Below are 10,268 nucleotides of genomic sequence, written 5' to 3'. Positions count from 1 at the left end.
CATACAGAGTTATAGGGTTTGGATCATATTTTATGATAACTTTACACATTAATGACCCGTACCCATTACCTCTTTTATTAAAAAGGTTGGGTATGGATCACTATCGATCCGATCTGTTTATAACCTGTCTCATATAAATTTTTATATATAAATTTATTATTTATAAGTTCTATATTTATCACTAATACAGTGTTATGTACAACACTTGAGGAGTTCGATCGTTCCACTACCACTTCCAGGTTGAATTCCATTCAACTTCCAATACAAATAAATATGGGGAATTAGTATTACAGTCACAATTGATAACCAAGAACAAGAACAAAAGGCTTAGATCTATCTTGTTTTGTAGAAGGATTTTCTAACATCGACATTCCACAATCAAGTTTATTTTCTGAAATTGCAATTATATGTGCTGTAATGCATAATTATAGTTTAATCTTAATATTATAAATGGTTCGGGAAAAAGAGTTGAAAATCCGTTGATCCGGTAGACAAAGGTATGAGTTTAACTATTCAAAGCCCTGCGAGTTATAGATCGAGTTTGGATCAACATTTGAAAATTGCATGGAAAGTCAACGCGTGTTCATACCATTTGCATTTGATATGTTTGGTTTTCTTGTGTCGGATGCGGTAGAGCTTCTTAATAGAGTACAACAGATCATGCATAGAAATGTTATATTTCCTAGATCTTCGGATGTAGTCTTTAAAAGGCTTAGCGATACAGCTTGTTGCCTGCTTGCCATCTCACTCATTGTACGATGATAATTACTTACTTAATGGATTTAAATCAAGGCCGATCCGCTCCAAATATGCTCCATTGCCTGGTCTATAAATAGGACAAAACCTAGGTAGATTATAAAAATGGACAAAATAGTGCAGAGCATAATGAGCGAAGAAAAAACACTACACAAAAACTAATGCTAAGGGACAATCCCCAAAGCAACAATCTAGACAACTAGGAAGAGAAAAGAAATAAGAAATTCCTACAACTAAAGCCTAGCTAAAAAATTGCAATAGCATCAACCCTCGCCAGGGGCAAATTTGTCTTTTCTGTGGAGGATTACGAATGAGTCGAGTTCATTAAAGAACCTAGCAGAACATGTTGCCCCAAAATATCCTCCATTTTCCTGTCATCCTCTACTCTCTTCCGTTTCTCTTTGTTTGCTGTTCCTGTAGGTAGAAGCACAAGGTTCCTGACATACACTTTTGGACTAATAGACGATATAAATTCATTCATTTACATACATGTTTGAAGTGTTTAATAGAAACTAAAGATGCGAAAGCCATACCAATTAACATAGTTTTCTTTGTGATTATCTTAATAATAAAAGAATATGACGATTAACATGTGCATGTTCAATTAGTCGTTAATTACATAATTAAACCTTGTAATTTTCTTAACAAAAATGTGAGTGTTAACATGTTCATGTTCAGATAGACATGAATCACATGATTACACTGGAGTTTTGAAATCTTTCGAGTATATAATATTTTATAAACACAATCTAGATGGTGATTAAATTACTGGTGGTGGGGAAGGGGAGGACATCTATAAATTGGTAAATGTACGACCAAAGTAATTATCATCTTTGAATTGTTCAAGTTTCACACACACACACACAGAATGGAACAAGGAGGGAAGTCACTTAGTGGTAAAAGGATTGCTAAGGTGAAGATCAAGTCTGATGGTGATGTTTTTCATGAGTTATGGAAGTCACTCCAACTCCAAATTCCCAGCTTGACCCCGACAACCTTCAAAAATTGTCAAACTTTGGGAGGTCAAGTTGGAATCGTTGGCTGTGTTCTCGTATGGAGCTATTTCCTTGGTAATGAAAACATATATTTACTAATATATCTCTACCTTTTATTATGAGCTGTTAACAAGAAAACATGAAGAAAAATATTTGGATATATACCAATCTCTACTTGAAATCAATGTTTTGGATGATTTCGTTGCTGTAGATGGAAAAGACTGTTTAGCGAAGACGCAAATCGTTGACATTGACTCAGAAAAGAAGTCTATCACCTATAAGTTACTTGATGGGGATCTGGCGAACCTATATGAGACGTTGATTGTGAATATTCGTGTAGAGGCTGATGGCTTAGAAAACCTTGTAACATGGACAGCCGAGTATGAGAAGCTAAGCCCTGATGTTCCAGACCCGGATACACTTATGGACTTCTACAGAAAGGCTACCAAAGAAATAGAGACACGCCTGCTTCAAACTAAGTAAATCTGTTTCAAAGTCATGATATACCGTAAGAATACTTCGGAACTAAATAATTGATTGAATATGCATGTTTTGCTACCATATTGTAAAAAAACTTTTTTTTTTTTTTTTTTTTTTTTTTGCTGCCGCTGCTGCATGTTATATGTAAAATAGAAGGCAATATAATTGACATTTTTAACGTAACAGACTAATTGGCGCTTAATGTTGGTGATTTAATCACCAAATATATTTTAGTGTAATGGATTTAACAAGTGTTTCAAGAACAATGTTTTAGTTATAATACAAGTTAGGAGGTGTGAGAGTGCACACTTATATTTACTAAATATTGTTAGTACTGAATCTTGATCTACTGTGTCAAGTCGGGGTTCGGGGACTAATTTGCTATTCTTTAAAGATGCAAATACAAGGACTAATTTGTTATTATTTAAAGATGCAAATACAAGGTATAATTTGTATTTTCTGAAAGTTGAAAACTGTTCTCGTTTTATCCGTTGTGTGGATAAGTCCGGGAAATACAACGACTTCTTTGAAACACAGAAAAACGGATATCGATTTCTTCTTCATTCTCTCTCAAAATTGATTCTGGTTTTGTGCCTAAAATCAGAATTGTTCTTCAGGAATTATCTTAGTTTGGATTTCGAGATACCCAAGGCAATTAGGATCGAAATATCAAACAAGGAAAGTGTATAACACGATTCCTGTTTGTGATCCAGATTTTCTATAACCCAAATTTTCAAAATTCCCTAACACTTAAGACCTTTTCGAGAACATAATAATTAATGTAATTGTGTTTAATTTGGGGTAAAACATAGTTGCATCGTTGTACAAACAACTTGGTTGCATATTTAAAAAGTTATATCTAGGAGTGTTTAATATTACAAGTAGTTGGTGTGCAAAAAAAAACTGAAAAACCGAGCCTAACTGGCCGATCGAAAACTGAAAAAACCGAAACCGAAACTGAAAAGACCAAATCAATGGGTCTGTTTTGGTTTGGATATTTAGGTATCTGCGGATAACCAAACCAAACCAAACCAAACCATTTTATCTGTTAGGCCAGTATCACAAACAAAAATCAAGATAGGCATTTCCAGTTTGGTAGTTCTACATGTCGTCAGGTTTTCTTGTATTTTTATTATACAAATTATAACGTATGTTATTTGAACTTCATTTTTTTTTTTTTTTGGAGTTACTAATTTTCAAAATGAAATCCTTGAAATGGACTTTGTAGTAGTGATTGGATTTGATTTTTTTTTATATTCAATAGTACCCGTAAACGGAACCATCACAACAAAAAATGCAGCCTTTTGCGATGAAAAAAGTCGTCGCAATTGATTACACTTGTCGTCGCTAATATCTTTAGCGACGACATATGGTCGCTAAAGGGTCGTCGCAATTACCTCATAGCTCATACTCATTTGTCGTCGCAAATATTGTCGTCTCTAATATGCGTCGTCTCTAATACTCCAATGTCATCGCTATGGACGTCGTCTCAATTGATATTCCGACCACCAGGAGTTTTTCCGGCAAAGCTTCCCGGAGTTATGTGACGTCGCAATTAGTCCACGTCGTCCCTAAAGGTGTCGCTGCCAATATATATATATATATATATATATATATATATATATATATATATATATATATATATATATATATATATTGAGAAAAAACATATTTTTTATGATATTAGTTTATATATGTTATAAAATGCAGATTTGATAAAAATACATAAATAACTAAATACCACATTACATAAAACATCAAATTTACCATATTACATATCTAATAAATCCCAAAGAAACATCTAATATATAATCCATAAATTATCTAATAAATCCAAAATAACATTATCCATAACATAATACAGGAAATACTATGTGTGTTCGTCTTCCTCATCATAGTTTTCCTCGTTGTTGATTTGGTTCTTAAAGGAGCAGATAATGTCTCCAATAGCCATCACTGTAATGACAAAATTTTTCAACCAAAATTTTCATTTTTAATTCCATAAAACATCTGTCTCAACATTAATCCTCAAAATCAAACAACAAGTTTTCAAAACAATTATTCGAATCCACAGGATCCACAAACATAGCTCCATATAAAAAATGTGTGTGTACAATCACGCCAGTGCCTTCCCGTGATCCTTTGGGGTACTTGAAACACATAACACATAACACGGTAAGCACGAATGCTTAGTGAGTTCCCTAAAATACCACATACAACAATTCGTCACTCGAGGCTATACTCTGTACGACCCTCTGGTCAATGTGTCTCAGCAGGACCCTCCAGTCCCGTAGCTCGTTGGACCCTCTGGTCCGGTCTAGCTCGTTGGACCCTCCGATTCGGTCTGGTTGTGGACCCTCTAGCCTCGTAAATCGTTGGACCCTACGGTCCGGTTAGAATAGAACATAGCATACATAATCACAAAAAACATAATCTCAAGCAAACACGTATGACCTTCTGGTCCACACATAGATACCACCCTAGGTAATATATAGTGAGAAGACTCACCTCAGGTAAACTCGAATGATCTCGAACTCAAAACACTAATCTAGCCTCCGACTAATCACATACATAAATTATGTCTAATTAATAATGGCTCTCAAAGGCTAGACTAATCCCTTCCTATGCTCTCTCAGAAGGGTAAAAGACCATTCTACCCCTCCAATGGTCCAAAAGTCCACTTGTTAACTAAACCCTAAAAGTCAACCCTAAGGAGTACGCGGCGCGTAACAACTTTGTACGCTGGACGTACTCGGATGCTGTACAGAATCAGGGACACTCGACCCCTACGCTGCGCGTACTGGGATTACGCATATCGTACGCCCAGTTTTCACAATCTTCATGATTTTGTTCTTAATCGATTAAGACACAAGCTCATATCCCAGATCTGGTCACTCTAATGCCTCTTAATCCATAAAGTCAGCGACTTTACGCCTTTGCATGGCTGTAAAGGTCATCATCATCCAAATCACACCACTTCCTTCACTAAGGACCTCATATCTCATGCATGGCTCACTCCTAATGTCCAAGATTGGATTTTTATGGATCTAAATCACATTATACACTGAATATGGGCAGATCAATGTCTATGGAGCTCCTTTACTCATAAAGTCTCCACTTTCGGGACAAAAACCTTAGAAATGGTCCATAATGCACAAATAAAAAAGGTTGAGAAAGCTCTGAGCTTTTTACCTCCAATTGATGCTCCAACCTCAGAAAGCTCATATCCAAAGCTTTCCCTCCAACTCTAGCTCCTTCAAAAGCACCTCCTTATCTTCAAAAGCACGCAAGAACACTTTCAAGTTTAACCACACTCACACAAGCTCTAGAATGAGGGTTAGGGAACGTTCCTTATATAGGGCTCACCCCTACAGTTAGGGTTTCAATCTGAACCTAGTACGCCCAACAAACACTATGATACGCCCTGCGTACTAGGTAGCCTCCGCGTCAAGAACACACTAATGAGTACGCGCAACGTACTCTCCCTTACGCCCAACGTATTCAAAAACCATACATTCTTTTCAAGGACTTATTTTGACAACTTGAGGAAAGAAAAGGATCAAAGAGATATACATGGGCTTCGGGATGTTACAATTCTCCCGCCACTAGAACTAGACTTCGCCCCCGAAGTCATGCTCCAAAAATAACTCTGGATACTACTCCCGCATCTCTGACTCTGATTCCCAGGTCATCTCGGACCCTCTACGATGTTGCCACTGGACTTGAACCAAGGGTATTTATTTGTTCCTCAAAGTCTTCTCCTTGCAATCCACAATCGTGGTCGGTCTCTCAATATAATTCAGGCCCGTATCCACCTGAATGTCCTCTAGTGGAACCACCCCCGTTTCATTAGCCACACACTTCCTTAATTGTGACACATGAAAGTTGTCATGAATCTGACTCAACTCTTTAGGTAGCTCTAAACGATAACCTACCTTACCCACTCTAGTGGTCACTTTGAAAGGACCAATGTATTAGGGTCCTAGCTTTCACCTCTTGCTGAACCGGATCACCTCCTTCCACGGGGATCCTTTCAGGAGAACGAAATCCCCAACCTGGAACTCAAGCTCGGATCGGCGTCTATCCGCGTAACTCTTCTGATGACTCTGGGCTATTTGCAACCTCTGCCTGACCTGATGAATCTGCTCGGTCGTCTTCAGCACTATCTCAGTTCCGTCCATAAATCTCTGCCCCACCTCTCCCCAACAGATGGGAGTACGACACCTCCTCCCATAAAGGAGCTCAAAGGGAGGCATACCGATGCTCAAGTGATGGCTGTTGTTATAGGAAGACTCGGCCAAGGGTAGGTATGAGTCCTAATTCCCACTGAAATCCATAACGCATGCTCGAAGCATGTCCTCAAGCGTCTAAATTGTCCACTCACTCTGTCCGTCTGTCTGCGGATGGTACGCGATGCTGAAATGCAAACGCGTGCCCAACTTCTCATGAAATTTCCTCAAAAACTAGGAAGTAGAACACACGTCTCGATCTGACACAATCGAGATCGGCACTCCATGCCGTGAAACCACCTTTCTTACATAAATCTCAGCCAGCTTCTCTGCAGAAGAGCCCTCACTAATAGCAAGGAAGTGAGCACTCTTCGTCAACCGATCCACAATTACCCAGATTGCATCAACTCCACGCGCGGTTCTCAGTAATTTGGTGATAAAGTGCATCGAGATCTGCTCCCACTTCCACTGGGGAATCTCCAAGGGTTGCATTGGACCATGTGGACGTTGGTGCTCTGCCTTGACCCGACGGCATGTCAAGCACCTCTCTACTACCCACATGACATACCTCTTCATATAGGGCCACCAATAGTCTTTCTTCAGATCTAAATACATCTTAGTGGCCTCGGGATGGATCGAAAGTCTCGAACTATATGCTTCCTCCATCAGTTTGCTACGAGCTCCGCCCATATAAGGCACCTAAATTCGACCTCGAAAGGTCATAAGTCCCCGACTATTTGTCACAAACTCGGATACCTATCCGTCACCCGTTCCTTCTTGTGGTTCTCCGGTCTCACGGCCTCTGCATGGGCCTCTCGAATGGTATCTAATACCAGAGTCATCACTGTCATCCTCATGCATACATCCCAAATCGTGGTACTCTCCGCCTTGCGGCTCAGGGCATTGGCTACCAAGTTAGCCTTGCCCGAGTGATACAGAATCTCACAGACTCAGTTCCCTGCTTGAGGGACAAGAACTCATGGGCCAACCGTTCCCTCTCCACTAGGGGAACATACTCTCTCGGAAAATATCGGTGAACCTCTTCCAAGTTATTGCGGACTCTGCAGTAGTAAAGTCAGCCGTCACAAACTTCCACCAGTCCTTCACCCCAAGCGAAGTTGGTTCAGCGCGAACCGTACCCTCATATGCTTCGGAAAAGGACATGTGTAGAAGCATCCCTCAATGTTAGAGATCCATCTCATTGCGGCTATCGGATCCCGAGTCCCATCAAACTCTGGTGGCTTCGTGTTGCTGAACTCCCAGTACAACAACGAGTCACCCCCTGTAGCCTAGCAGTGGCGACGACTGTGGTGGTCGCAACAACAACAGCATCGGTAAGAGCATCTTATCGCTCGTTAAAGGTCTCAATTAGTGTAGTCTCGATAGACCCAAACATCTCTGGTATCTCAGCTCGAATGGCTGTAGCCACCTCATCATGAATCATCTTGCGAATATCATAATCGCTAACACCGCTGCTCTCTGGGTTGTGGCGCTTACTCACCATGATGTCTCTGAAACACAACATCTCTGGTATTTCAGCTCGAATGGCTGTAGCCACCTCATCATGAATCATCTTGCGAATATCATAATCGCTAACACCGCTGCTCTCTGGGTTGTGGCGCTTACCCACCATGATGTCTCTGAAACACAACACAAAATAAATCAGAGCGTCGCTCGAGTGTTCCCGCACTCGATCACTCAACCCTAATTGTTCCTTAGTACCCTAAGGATTCTTACATGGACTGCTCAGTGACCCGATGTTTCCAGTAGTATGGGCCTTATACTACCTTCCACACTACATCAGTATTCACCCCAAGTCCTCCTCCTAGGATCCCAGATCAAAAGTACTCTATATCTTGCTAAATGTAGGCTACCCTCCAGTAGAACTCTCATAAGCTCCTCTCCGCTACCTTCTCACACTCAAAGTAATTCACAGTGGCAGTAACTCCTAGGCTAATGCATCACAAATCAGGCCACTCTAGTCCTAAATATGAATACCTAGCCTACTCTAGCATGCATAACACATCTCATAATATCTCATAACACATAACATAAGGGTATATTGGGAAATCACCATTCGGGTGCTGGCTGATTGTACACACTGCTCTTTTTTGCTCTTTTGGAATCTTTTACTCTTTTTAGAAAAATTGTTTCTTTTTGAAAACTTTTCTCAAATCCACAGATTGAGTTTAGATATGCCTGAAGGTGTATCTAAATCACTCAAACCAAGGCTCTGATACCAACTTGTAATGACAAAATTTTTCAACCAAAATTTTCATTTTTAATTCCATAAAACATATGTCTCAACATTAATCCTCAAAATCAAACAACAAGTTTTCAAAACAATTATTCAAATCTAGGATCCACAAACATAGCTCCACATCAAAAGTTTGTGTGTACAATCACGCCGGTGCCTTCCCGCGATCCTCTGGAGTACATGAAACACATAACACATAACACAGCAAGCACGAATGCTTAGTGAGTTCCCCAAAATTCCACATACAACAATTCGCCACTCAAGGCTATACTCTGTACGACTCTCTGGTCAATGTGTCTCACCAGGACCCTCCAATCGCGTAGCTCGTTGGACCCTCTGGTCCGATCTAGCCTGTAGGACCCTCCGGTCCGGTCTAGTTGAGGACCCTCTGGCCTTGTAAATCGTTGGACCCTCCGGTCCGGTCAGAATAGCACATAGCATACATAATCACAAAACACATAATCTCAAGCAAACACGTATGACCTTCTGGTCCACACATAGATACCACCCTAGGTAATGTATAGTGAGAAGACTCACCTCGGGTAAACTCGAATGATCTTGATCTCGAAACACTAATCTAGCCTCCGCCTAGTCACATACATAAATTATATTTAATTTATAATGGCTCTCAAAGGCTAGACTAATCCATTCCTATGCTCTCTCAGAAGGGTAAAATACCATTCTACCCTTCCAATGGTCCTAAAGTCCACTTGTTGACTAAACCCTAAAAGTCAACGAAAGTCAACCCTAAGGAGTACGCGGCGCGTAACAACTCTGTACGCTGGACGTACTCAGATGCTGTACAGAATCGAGGACACTCGACCCCTACACTACGCGTACTGGGATTACGCCCAACGTACGCCCAGTTTTCACAATCTTCATGATTTTGTTCTTAATCAATCAAGACACAAGCTCATATCCCAGATCTGGTCACTCTAATGCCTCTTAATCCATAAAGTCAGTGACTTTATGCCTTTGCATGGCTGTAAAGGTCATTATCATCCAAATCACACCACTTCCTTCACTAAGAAGCTCATATCTCATGCATGGCTCACTCCTAACGTCCAAGATTGGATTTTTATGGATCTATATCACATTATACACTGAATATGGGCAGATCAAGGTCTATGGAGCTCCTTTACTCATAAAGTCTCCACCTTGGGGACAAAAACCCTAGAAATGGTCCATTATGCACAAATCAAAAAGGTTGAGAAAGCTCTGAGCTTTTTGTTGGATTAGTGTCTAAGTCCATAACTGTTTTGGTATGTACTTGACCCGATTATGAGCATGGTCCTTTTGGGTTGCCTTCACCATAGCAATATGTAGGATGATTTAAGGAGAGAAAGGTTTAAATATGATTTATTAATATATTATGAGAATAATATATTAAAGGAGAAATCATATTGTTTAATTAATATTGGTTAAGAATTAATTAAGAATTAATTTTGTGGTTAAAAGAGATTAATTAAACTTAGGGGACTGAAGTTGTAATTATAGGATAATTATAATTGGGCTATGGATCACCTAATAATATATAGGTTGAACGAATTC

At 39.7% G+C, this 10,268-nt stretch overlaps 1 pseudogene; it reads left to right on the top strand.

The window, feature by feature from the left end:
• The first annotated feature begins 1,624 nt into the window (after positions 1–1,624).
• On the top strand, positions 1,625–2,234 carry LOC145035513 (kirola pseudogene; annotated as a pseudogene).
• Positions 2,235–10,268: the final 8,034 nt, after the last annotated feature.

Source organism: Lactuca saligna, chromosome 3 (assembly GCF_052625555.1).
Source record: "Lactuca saligna cultivar CGN05327 chromosome 3, ASM5262555v1, whole genome shotgun sequence".
Taxonomy (NCBI): domain Eukaryota; kingdom Viridiplantae; phylum Streptophyta; class Magnoliopsida; order Asterales; family Asteraceae; genus Lactuca; species Lactuca saligna.
This window is presented reverse-complemented; position numbering and strand designations above follow the sequence as displayed.